General features: G+C 38.5%; 1 protein-coding gene across 2 annotated transcripts in view; it reads right to left on the bottom strand.

Moving 5' to 3' along the window:
* Positions 1-13,254, bottom strand: part of negr1 (neuronal growth regulator 1) — a 169,210-nt gene that overhangs the window by 63,195 nt on the left and 92,761 nt on the right. The gene's annotated exons all lie outside the window — the stretch shown is intronic.

Raw genomic sequence — 13,254 nt, forward strand, 5'->3', positions numbered from 1 at the left:
CAAACAGGGTTTCACTCCAAATACCTGCAGATTTCCTTTTAAATTTTCACCTGCTCAGAATTATGTTTGAGGCGGCTACTACATAACAGGACCACAAGTCAAATGGGACATTTGTTATATGTTGTGAATGAATAGCAGTTAAAGGCTGCAATACAGTAAAAATACCACAACAAAATTCAGCTACCTTTTGTACACAGCTACTGCGCATATGTCTTAGTGTGTGACCTGCTTTGTATTACGGCATTATGGAAGCACAAGATGCATCGATTGTTAAAAAAAGGTCTTTTCTTAGGTGGCTAACTTCCTAGCTGTTAAAACAAAAATAAGTAAATAAATAAAAATAATAAGAAGGAGACACTCTAAGTTGGGCATGAATCACATTAGCAAAGTCAAATTGGTATGCCAAGTATGACTAACATTAGCAGAGCCAGCACTACCAGCCTTTGGTCCACATGCCTGGCCAGGTCCAGCAAAGCCTACATACAACTTTATTCCCAGCTTCTAGATCAAAATACTGCCAGACCATAGAGCAATGCAATATGCCATCTGTCAGCCTGTTTACGGCCAGGTTGTACAGCAGTATAGGATGATCTCAGTACTAGAGCTACATCCCTGGCTAATGGATAAGCATTTGGACTTGCAGTGATAAAATTCTGAATTGTCTTTTTGAGACTAGACTTTGTGAGACTAAAAATGTGACGTTAAGTTGTTTGGGCAAGTAAAGGTGCACTTCCTCCATAAACACACAGTTAGAGCTCCACACACACTTTGCTCTGCACACATTGCAGATGAGGCATGACAGGGACATAAATACCCTGCCTTGAAATGGCAAACCGTAAGTGGCTAATGACAGTCAACAAGCCACCTGCAGATGATCAAACACATTTGGCATCTGTGTTTATCATAGACATGTTGATCATAAAACTGTCTTCAATTCAAGATTTCTTGCGTTTAATGGATGGGGACCATAACTGGATGGGTGAATATCAAATGAGAATCCTTTAAATGAAACAAATTTGACAAGGTGTGCTTGTATAATAAGTGGTTATAGGATCCCAGCTGGCTGTATGTGTATTAGCGAGACTCTGGCAGATTTCCTGACCAGAATTAGATTTCAACTCAGTGGTGCTCAGTGTGTAATGTATTTATATACATCTTTTCAGAAGGGGAAAAGCAGTTTGGGAAAGAGAGCGGATGCTTTTGAAAGGCATAGGGTTCAAACTGAGTGCACAATCAAGAAAAAACGGAGCTAAACATATTGTTCAGAGAGCCACAGAGACCCGCCACTGACTCAGCAATATCTCACAAAAGAGGAGCCAAAATCAAGACAATCCTGTCTTCAGGAGTGAAAATACGGCCATTCTGTGCTGCCAATATCCCAAGAAAGTGAGCTGAATGCTTATAAAATGCCTCTTCCTTCTTCTGCAACCCTGGTGGCTTTTTTATCTACAAGCTAGGGTGTCAAAAAAACTTGAAACTGGAGGCAATGTCGATAATGAGCTTTCCTGTCTCTTCTCAAACCGTCGTGGTGGCAACAATGGAGTCCAAGAGGCTTGGCAAAGATATATTGATGGCAAAGGAAAGAAAAATGTTTGAATAACAGATCCATAAACAAGCACCGGATGGGTCTGAAAACCTGAACCGTTAATATGCCAAGAGAGCACAGGGATGGAGACACAGCACAAAGGGCTCTATTTTTGTGGCAGAGCATGGCTCATGGCTGGGCTTTGCACCAGTGAAGAAGCACTTTTTTTCACTGGGTGCACACAGCTTTTTTTATACTTAATCCTACTGATGTGGGAGGAGATGTGCAGCACAGTGTCAGTGTAGCAATCAAATGGTGCAGGGTAAGGCTGGTGTCAAAAATAACAGGGATTTATGCAGACTAGGCTAATGTGGTGCCACGCTCAGTCATTCACCAGCTTGTGTCTGTGACTTCCCAGAAGTGATGTATACATAAACAGACATCCATAGCTTTTTTTTTTTGTTAAAAGTATCCAGGGAAATCCGGCTTTGATGCATATCTTTTGAAGCAACAGAGGTTTAGATTGAGAGGCACAGCATGCTGCTGTCAAAATCACTCTGTCTAGCTGGAGACCTCGAAGGGAACAGACATCATCTATCAAGTACAAGTGAGGGATTGTTTTCAGCTCTAAATTTAATCTGGAATTAAACTTATACAGTTTGCCTCATGTATGAACTGTTATTGGCATAGCGTCAGTGCTGGTCATCCCCTGATCAGCAGCCCTACTGAGACCTGCACCTTGAAAAACACATCTTCAAAGAGAGTTACAAAAACTGCAAAGGGACTGGATATTATCTGTTTCACTGAGTAGGTAGGTCTGCTGCTATGCAAGGCTTCAAAGCTAATACTTCTACTCCTGAAAATAGAAAAAAAGAAATGAATACAATCTAATCTTTCCAATACTGTGCAAAATAACAGTGAAATGAGTTTTCAAAGACGCATGGAGAGAGAGAAGTGTGTGTTTATCTTATCGGCCAGCTGTCTTTCTTGCAACAATGCTGCTCAGAAATTAATACTGTCAGAAAATAATATGATCTCAGTCCTGTTTGTGTTTGCTAGAATAAAATCTCTTTTTGGTTTAGTAACACTGTGAAATTAAATGTGTGTTTGAAGGATAAAGAGTCTGTCTTGTTTAATACAAATTGTTTAAATTATCATCTGTTATTTAGCTGTAGATTAGACTTTATATCACACTTCCAACATTATGAGCTATTACAGCCTTGAGAATGGCTTAGAGTGAGAAAGAATTGTTACTGGTATTTAATGTTATCTTCATTGACATTTAAAACTCTCTAGTAGAAATATCAAACATTTATATGTCATGGTACAGACAAATTGGGTGTAGCTTGGTATAAATAAGAGAATAATTGATGCATTATGTTACTTGTGAGTTTAGTGTTTTGTTGGAAGTGATGCCGGTAAGCTACACCTGGAGTTCCCTGCTGGGTTTCCGTTATCCTGTAATTACCTGCCGAATCTGCCGAAGTCCGACATATTTCAACTCCACCAGTCAAAATGTCCGGTGAAAAATATTCCCTCTTATCTTTTATGGATAGGCCTGGTCTATGTGGAACAAAACTTTTTTTTTTTTTTTTTTTTTTCAGGCGGTACTTAACTTGTAGCACGGGTTTCATTTACTCCGACAAAGCGTGCAGAACAACAACAATACAGCGGGAGACACATGTCGAAACAGGCGAAACTTATGGACTTTTTTACTAAACAAAATAGTTCAGAGGAGAAAGATGGTGGTGAGGCTGAAATCCCGGAGGCTGCAGCAGATGATGTCTTGCCTCCTGCCGAGAAGAAAAGGAAAAGTCGTTTCGGACCGAATGGAAGCTTCTGCTGTGCAATATTAATTTTCGTTAACCATTTGAGTCAGTTGATGGCACTCATTTTATTTGATACAGCCAATGCTTTAAAAGAAAGTTTTATAAATTGACATGCTTAGATATTATTCTTATAAGTACGTTGTATCATTTTAAGTCTGCCCCTTAATGTAAACGTGAGGATCCATGTAAACTTAATGGCATGACCTTAAAAGCACCAAATTAGTTGCCTTAACAAATTTCGTTAGTAAATACTGTGAAGACTTGTAAAATATAACTTCCATGAGGCTATTCACTCATGCAGTGACAGATCACACTATAGAGCCCAAATGTCATAGTCAATGTCGAGGTGCGGATTCTAACTGTCATTATTCGGGAGCTGTCCGTGGGACTCCACTGCTTGACTCCTCATTACCCATTGACGCACAGTGCAGGGTTTTATAATCAGTTTTTGGAATCAGTCCACTCAGGTTGTTACACAACTTTACTTACAAATGTTTCTAGTACCAAATTATTTATGTTTTTACATCGCTTTGTCACGTATAGTGACAAAGATTACATCTATCGAAAATACACCCCCACTTAATAACAGGAATAGATTTTTTTTGCAGGCTTGCTTTGCAGGTGAGTAGACTTAATATATATGTCCTGATCTTTGGGCATATCTTTGAATAAATTCCCCTACCACTCTATTGAAATTTAGTCCGCACAAAATTTGACAGGCAAGGGAGGGGCCCTTTGAAAAGTATACCCAGCCTCGCGGAAGCTGCGGGGGTACACTTTGCAGCATTTAAGCTCAATAAATTCAGATAGTATTTGACCAGGAAATCAAACGCTTGCCCGGTAAATTGAAAACCTGCCAGTCACGTTGTCCGGTGCCATTTTTTTATAGCGGAAACCCCTGAAATGTCCAAATATTTCATGGGTGTATTCTGCAATTGCAGCCTCAAAGCCCCTCACATTTAGTCTCCTTGCCTTATGTACGTGAACACAGACAGCATTCAGAGTAAGTGCAACAACCAGCATGTGGTATGTCTGTCCGAGAGACTCTTATATCCACTCTGATATCAGATATATTACTTTTAATGCTTGTCAACATAATGCAAACAAAGCTTTTATGGATCTCTGTGGAGCATAAGTGGTTCCACTGTGTCTAGCTTGTTTACTGTACACAATGATCAATGCTACCAATCATACACCTTACGCAGCAGAATTACCGTATGAGTTTTAGTTTCATTTTTTATGGACTTGTACTCTCTGACATCTGTTTTATGAAGGTGATTCATCAAAGAAAAGTATTTACCCTTCAGATGGGATATAAAAAGAGCTACCACCACCAGGAAGAGTTTTTATTCTGGGGTCCTCTGTAGATTTAATTCAACTGAATGTAACTGTAGTTGGGGCGTTATGAAACACAGCATGTGGAAATCCACAGTGTGTCCTTTAGTTTTTTTTCTTACTAGAGCAATGAAATCAAAAGCACTGACCCATGATGCAAAGCATGCTTGATGCTCCAAATATTATTTAGCAAATGGCTGAGTGTAATGCAGTGAATTCTAAAGAGAAGAACAGACTTGCTTGTGTTTAGAAAAGTAATATCTCTGGAAACACAATCAATCACTTATTTTTCCAGTGGATGATGTTGGTTGCATTAGGGCCTGTTTAATCAATCACTGTCCAAAAACAATGAGCGTTAAAAACAAAACTTTTAAATGGAATTCACAAGTACCATCCAATGAGATGCTAGTGTTCTGGATTATAGTCTGTGCTCCTTGTTGATCATGTGCTGTATGCATGGGGCAGGCAGGGCTATTTCCATGTGCTATTAATCTTTAAGTCTCATTTTCGTTGGATCCATCATCAGAACTGGGATGATGTGTCATTGAGTGAGGTTTTTTTTTTTTTATTCTTAATGGGGGGATTTGTGTTTCACAGATGAAGGTTAATTTATTCAAATTCATTTTGAGCTTGTGTGTTTATATTTCAGGTTTACTACCTATTTGTCTATTTATTATAACAGACTATGTTTGTTGTGTCTGTGACCAATAAACGTGGAAAGAAAAAGAGAAGAGTTGTGTCCGCCACCTGACCTGTTCTGAGTGCCCTTCCAGAGGGAGTTTACTGAATTATAAGAAGTATAGTTCATTAAAATCTGAACAGTGCTTTTTGTGGTCTATATTTTTCCTGCTGCTTTTCAAGGCAAATTGATGCCATAAAGTATGATTCTTATAGACACCAAAATAATCCATTATTTAAATACAGATGACAACTTTTGACCTTAAATGAAGTTCATGTTCCCACTCGTTCTGAGAACAGTTTGTCTGTTTATATTGAAGACAAACAGACACACGTTTTTCTCGTGTTCATCTGTTTGTCAGCTTACTGTTGAACACAGTAAAAAAGAAAAGTTTTCTGTGGTTGAAAAGACCTTAAAACACCACCATCCACACCAACATGCACTATGTACTGTAAATGGTTCTTTCACTTCCCCTTGACAGCACTTTTATTTTGAGGCCCAAAAGCCAAACTGGAATTGTTGTTTTTGCAGGCACAACACAACTTCACTCTGCAGGACACATCTGTTTCACCTGATACTGCTTGACTCAATTTACTCTGAAGTTGTTTCCTTCAAGGCAGCTGGTCTCATGCCATCCTGCCTCATGTACAGTTTTATGGCACCATAGATCACACTATGTTTTCTTGAGGGTGGCCTCAAGTCTTACACTTTCAAGAAACATTCAACAGTAAAAACAGTGTGGCTTATTTACTAAAATGTGAGTTGGATGTAGTTAAATTATTGGCAACACTTTCTCTTGATAGTCCACTTTTTGACACTAGCTATCAGTAGATGTTCAACGTAAATTTTCAACAGACAAGTAACATACATTCAACCAACTATCAGTGGACAATAAGGTGCATTTCAAAGTTTGACGACGTTTTACAAAAAAATGTCCACCCCTCTTACTTTTTGTAAACAGGCTATTAATTGACACTTGACTATCTGTAGATCATCAACTTCTTGTAAGCTGATGATCTACTACTCTGAATGGATCTGTCAGAAGTAAGATCTCCAACGTTTCTCACCCATTGAATGACTGACTGTTGATACTCTGTTGGTTGTCAACTACTGATTAGATTAACCGTTTATCAGTAGATAATATATTAATTACTAGGTCGTTGACTATCTGTTGATTGTCAATATATAGACAATGATCAACAGAGTACCACCTGGCATTCTTAACTAAGCATTTGTAGATCTTGTAGATTAGGACTATCCAATTGAGTAGACAAAAAGTTGACAACAGTTCGAACTCTATAAAATATCAACACAGCCAAATGCAGACAAGTTTGCACAAGGGCATACCAGAGAAGGGAAGCTCATTTATCTGAATTTCAAAACATACTCACTAGGCACACAAAATTACGGTAACATTTCAACATCAACCGACACGCAGTTGAAATGCTACTGCTTATCCGCTAATAGCTTGTTGAGTGTCAATAGACAGACTATCAAAATGAAGTGTTATCAAATTATTTTCTACATTTTTGGGTGTGTGTATGCAGTAGCAAGACATAAAACATAAGAATCAACATTAAAGTACCCAGTATGTGACCTAGTATTCCAGGAAGCATCACAAGCTTCTGTAAAGGATAACCTATGAGTAACAAATTGTTACTACAGTGTTCACTAAGATATATCCCACTCTCCATTTCTGCATAGAGTTGACAATTTGATTGTTACTAGTCTTGACTGTGGTGTGAAAAAGGCTTGTTCTAATAACATACACACCAAATGCAAAGCTCTGTGCAACTGGAACAATCATGGGACACAAGTCTGAGTAATAGTGACTATTATATCTTACAGGCTTAAGAAATATGCACAGGTGGCGGGCATGCATCAGATTACAATAATGGAGCACTGACAGTGACATGTATATTACTGTTTGAAAAGACTCAAAAAGGAAGTCTTTCCTATAAGAATAACTTCTAATGACATCTTGGAGCTGGTTAAACGCCACTCAACAAACCGAAAGGACGGCTTTAAAGCTCTAAATCCATACAGTAAACTTATGAAACGTGCCAAAATCACATTTAAATATAATCTAGAAGTTCTTTGAAAATTATAATCCCACAATAAAATTCCTAATAACCTAGCTGCCTTGCCACCCGGTAATGTTAGCAGAAAGCAAATGGTCATGTGAAGTGGAATCCCTTTAAGCTGGGGCAAGGCCCCTTTACTTGGTATTGGGGTCACAAGGTATCCATCCTATTGGGATCTAATTCATGTTACCACCAAACCCACCAAACATGAACCTATTTGAACTCATACAACCCCAGTTTAAATTTGTTTACATAACAAGTAAATCAGAAGAACTCATTACCCACTAGCTACAACATCGAGCATTAGTAAATCATTAGTTTAAAAAAAAAGAAAGAAAAGAAAAAGTTAATCAAGCAGACACACACTGTCAGGGCTCGACTTCCCACAGAGCAACTTTGATTATAGTTGGAGAGAAAATGGAGACAAGACTAATTCTGTTTCTGTTTTAACTGCCAAATAATTTGTACTCCAGAGGCAAATTCTGTTGCATTTCAGCAATAAAGACACCTCGAAGATTCACCACTTAGCAAAAAGTGAAAAACGTGGAAAGATTTTAGAGCTGAAGAACTGAAAGACTTGGTTATGAAAAAATAAAACCTTAACTACTAAGTTCAATGTTATCAAACACAAGGATACTTAATGTGAATGATGACAATACATCAAAACCTCCTATAAGATTTTTGTGAGTCTTGAAAGGCTTAACACTTTTCACTTGACTGTTTTTTTTTTCTTATCTTCAAACAAGGTCAGCATTAAATGTCGATGTGCACCAACCAGCAAAACTCCCAGCAGGCACCGACTGCCTCCGTTTTTTTCCTTTCTTGTTCTTTGTTCTTTAACACAACTGACATTGCAAATATAAGTAGGGGATTACTTATCATGTAATACGTTTTGTATGGCTGGTCTGAACTGGATTCTATCTCATGATCAACACTTCCTGAGTAGATGTAGGCTTGCTGTTTTATACAATTACATCTGCAACAAATGGACCAATTTCCATTGGACAAAAAAAAGAAAAACTTATTAGGCTACAGTCTACAGTCTTGATAAATGAAAGCCAATATATTTTCCTCGCAGAAGATCCAGTTGCATCACCCTGCCCTGGCTGCAAATGGTATTCCTATTGATTGGAGCACTAAGGGGGCTCTGCAAAGGTCATACAAACCATTAAACAAGAATCACATCCTTGATATATACTTTGAAGAACATTATATGTTGAGTGTTCAACCTTGACACTGTGGTAAACAAGAAACAGAGTGCATCACGGTTTACGCGAGGAAGGACTGGTGAGATAAAACAAGTCCAACAGTTGGTGTTCGGATACTAAAACTGCTAGTTGACCTAACATCATGCTGGGTAAGAGAGCACGCTGAGAGAAATCTGACAACCTGGTAAAGGCGCAATTCATCTGAGGGAGATGTCACTCCAAGCAAATTAAAGAAACCATAGCCAGGTTAATTTCACATTCAGTGCCAATGCATGCTAAGTCCCGTTGCAGTAAGCAATTTCCCACATTGTGTTAGGGAGCTGTGAGCACGCTTCCTTCAGGGCTGCACTACACAGATAGGGCAGGCATCGCTGAGGAATCCATTATAGCACAGAGCAGCATTTTCTACATCAATTTATCCCTTTAACTCCTGAAAATGGAGAACAACCCACGCTGCTACATTGTGTGCTGCTGCCTTCTGGCCCTGACTCAAGGTGTGGGCCAGAGCTAGGGGTAGAATCACAGTATGTGCAGAGCTGGTCTGAAAAAGAGGCTGTTAGACAGTGTTGATACATAACCCCTACCCTGCTCCCTGGCTGTCAATCCGAGGCTGCTAAAAAACCCAGGAAGGGGAGCTGGGCCAAGGGAGCCTGAAGTTATGTCTGAATGCATGTGCTGTGGACTCAGTAACCTGTAGTTACCTCACTGCTATTTTCTGTGTGGACATATTTAGACATGTTAGGTAGGCGAGAAAACAAATTTGAGGTGCTGGATCTAGCTTGGCTGAGGGAGACCTGTGTGACTGTAGCCCCTTTCTCATGCACTGCACTTTAGAAAATTTCTGGTAGGGGTGCATGTGTGAACACATATATCTGACTCTTCAACCTGACATTTACCTTCTCCTGCTTTGCCCCCTAAAAAGTCTATGATGGATTGGGATGGGGCAATCTGTGAACCCAGCCAGTGATAGTCTTCAAATACAAATCCTCATGCTGTTACAAAGGGTGCAAGGTTGTGTTTGACACAGACAGTTCTCATTTTTCTCGAGACTGGGGTTGAAGAATCAAAACACCTAATGTGTAGCTTATATTAAATGCTTTTTTTCTTAATTTTCTTTTTATTTAGAATTCATGTTTTAAGTATCTACATATGTGTACAACAACTCAGATTGAAACAGTTATGTGAAAAACAAAACATGAGAAAAAACGACAGAGATAAAAAAAAAAAAAAACAAAGAAAGAAAAAAAGAAATGCACTTGTGAGCAGCATAAAGCCAAAAGGGTTTCAATTTAGCTAATAATAAAGGCTTTTTAATGTGTTGGTTCAGAAGAACTGCAAAACAGTTTATTTAATTAAGCTCAAGTTAGACCATTTTCTATATTCATATTATTATTTTACACTTGCTGCAAGCTGTGAGGAACCAATCGGTTTCAATTTGTGGTACCACAGGTGAAAGAAGTGAACAATTTGTTAGTTCATATCTTTTGAAGCACAACTTAAAACTTACATTTTAAATGTCTGTCATACAAGGCACAACAAATACTAGGTGTGTCAATTTTCCAGAATGTTTTTTTTCTGCACTGTTTAGTTGATTCCCTTGTGATAACACAAAAATGGTCAGTCCTATTCCTCATGGTCTCAATGCTTTGGTAGGTTTATTTTAGGGCTGAACAATTAATCGAATTTAAATCGACATCGCAATGTAATACAATGCAATTTCCAAAACGCAAAGGCTGCAATTAAAAAAAAAAAAAGATACGTTTTAAAGTGCATTTAAAAAGTGCAATCCATAAGTATACATAATTCAGTGGTTGAGCCAAAACTTTGTTTTTAATCTACAGTTCTTCACTTTATTTAGTGTGAGATTCATAGAAGAGAAGATTGATATTTATTTTTAAGATTATTGTTCATATCTGGCCTCTTGTTCTGCAGTGCTTTGTTCCTTTCTCTGATTTTATTTGTGGAAATTATTGATAATTTTAATACACGTCTACAAGGCTTGAAGTTAAATCATTTAGGCAATATTCTACTGTGTTTTTAACAGTAAGAGATAAGTTATTCATATCAATTCATCTCATTTTATAACATGTAGGCCTGGCCTACAGGAAAGACTTGTTTATATGTTGACAATATCCTTTGCCGTGTTGGTCATACTACATAATGATGTATTGCTTGTGTTAAATGAATAATGTAGAAGTGCTAAATGCTAAATCGCAATCGCAATATCGGTCAAAAAAAATCACAATTACATTATTTTTCAAAATCGTTCAGCCCTAGTTTATTTCAAAGTTTGACCCCAAGCTACAGCCACACCCTAAAATATATTGTAAATCTTTTACTAAATTTAACTCCTTAAAGTGTCCGCAGTACGCTGAACAAGTTAGGAGATGATGGTACACAGCCCCACAGAGAAGTCTGTTCATACATGGACACTGCAAAATAATAAAAGCATGAAATATTTTCAAAATTAAAATAGCTTTGTGTTAGTGCAAAAAAATGTTTTGTAGGGATTCCTATGATAAATAACCAGACCAGTTTTAATGCATGTAGGCCGAAGGGACTTCTCTTAATACCCCTTTTTGAAAACTTCATTGGGGCGTTAACGGAGCCAGTCCTGATCAGTACCACTAGATGATCAAACATCACACTCTCTGCATTCAAGTATTGTCTTTACTGAGTGGTGTCTGGCCCCAGATATTAATACATTTTTCAGTTTACTTTACCTCATGTGTTCTTATTGTGTAATTAAGTGTCTTGGCATCCGCAGTGCGTGGTATTGAGTCAATCTGTCGAGTTTGGCCAGTGCATGAATATTATCACACTGCTATCAGTGTGTGAATTTTAGAACAGAAAAGACTTTATCTTCACACATTTCTCTTATGCATTCACAGTGGTTTGATGAGATACAAGCATGGAGCTAAATGGAGCCATTACCAAATGTAGGTGTATTTTTCAGTACATCTACAAGGTTGGTTTTATTGTGATATAGTGAACCAATTCAGAGAAATGACCTAGAGTCAAACAAGCACAACAACTGACCTTTAACTGCCCACTTCCCCAAATGTTGGAGGCTTTGCAAAACTGAGATGGACTGCCTCTGTGATCTCTTCCTCTCTGAACACATAATACGCACAAACACTAGTCAGTACTTAATCTCGTTCTCTTTTGAGAAAGATGATCAAAGTTGATGTGAATAATAGAGCTTAATTGTGGTCTGATGATAAAACAACCTTTTCAGTCCATCTCAGAAGATTTCTACGTTTTTTTTTCCCCTATGTTACATGAATCCTTAAATGAACCGCTTGTGTGATGGCAACTCTATCTTGTCTTTTTTCTTGCAAAACAGGAACATTTGAAAAGGTCACCTCAGGCGCTCGGCATTTGTCATAGGAACATTTTTTTTTCCTTTTCTTTGACATTTTCTTCACCAAGACTTATTGATTAATCAAGACAATCAAAAGATGACGTGGCCACAGCTGTGCATTTATTCAAAGTTTCTTTCAATGTCTCCTACAGAGATTTGTTCACATACTCTTCCAAAGGTGGGTGGTTGTGAGAAAAAAGTTGCTGCCTGGAAAGACATCATTCATGGCTGCTGACTGCCATTAAAAATGTGTAGTGTGGCAGTAACTCAATATCACATTTGAGTAAAAAAGGTCTGCTATTCATCATATTACAGATACTCCAATAAAGCAATGTGCCCATGGAGCACCTCTTTAGCTCGCGATGCTCTGCTTAACAGCTGAATGGGGACGTGTTAGAAACGGCTCCAGCTGTTGATATCAGATATTTGAAATGCAGTGCCTAACTCTCCATCTTTCACCTCCTATCGTGCTCAAAGCATTCTAAAGTGTCAGCCCTTGAACTATGTAGCAGTTCATTGCAGACTGTGAGAAAAGAAACCTGGTGAATGAGAGATCTCTGGTGAAACACACTGCCATAAATTTGTCTGGCATCTCTTGAAGAGCTTCCACACTCCAAGAACTGCAGCCTGGCAGGCAAAACTCAGGGTATAGAGCAGCAATATGAAGTCAAGTTTGAATATTTTTCTGTACCTTTCACAAAGAAAGTGAAGCTCAAGACCAGGCTACTGTGCTCACACTGTTTTGAATAGTCAGAGCAAAAGGATGCTGCTGTCTATTTCCTGGGGATATTTTTTGGGGAGAGCTTTGCCTCGTGTTTTTAAACAAGAATCCAAAACAAAAATACAGTATGCACCTGATATGTACAGTAGCTGCATGGGAAGTAGGAGGAAAATCTGTCTTAGCTGAGTCCTATCACAGGAAACAATCAAATATGTATTCTGGTATTCTAGTCAGCCTTTCCAAAAGGTCACACTTCTATCCCCTGGATTCAAATCTCAATGGAAAGAGCTTATCAAAGCAATTCTGCCCAGCCATCCACCCAACCACAGCAGACTGCAACAGACTACGTTTGAGGCTATTCCTCCCCCCTTCCCATGACCTATGGAAGAGTGGTGAGGAAGCAAAACACAGTGCTTCACACCAAGGCAAAAGCCTGAAAAGCTGACATGTCACCCCCGTTACTCTAAGCCTCAGAGTAAAGTAAGTTGCCATGTCAAGAGCCAAATTGA

This window comes from Halichoeres trimaculatus, unplaced genomic scaffold (assembly GCF_033239565.1).
Source record: "Halichoeres trimaculatus isolate MK-OKI-2021-1 unplaced genomic scaffold, fHalTri1.1 fHalTri1_scaffold_4, whole genome shotgun sequence".
In the NCBI taxonomy this organism is placed as follows: domain Eukaryota; kingdom Metazoa; phylum Chordata; class Actinopteri; order Labriformes; family Labridae; genus Halichoeres; species Halichoeres trimaculatus.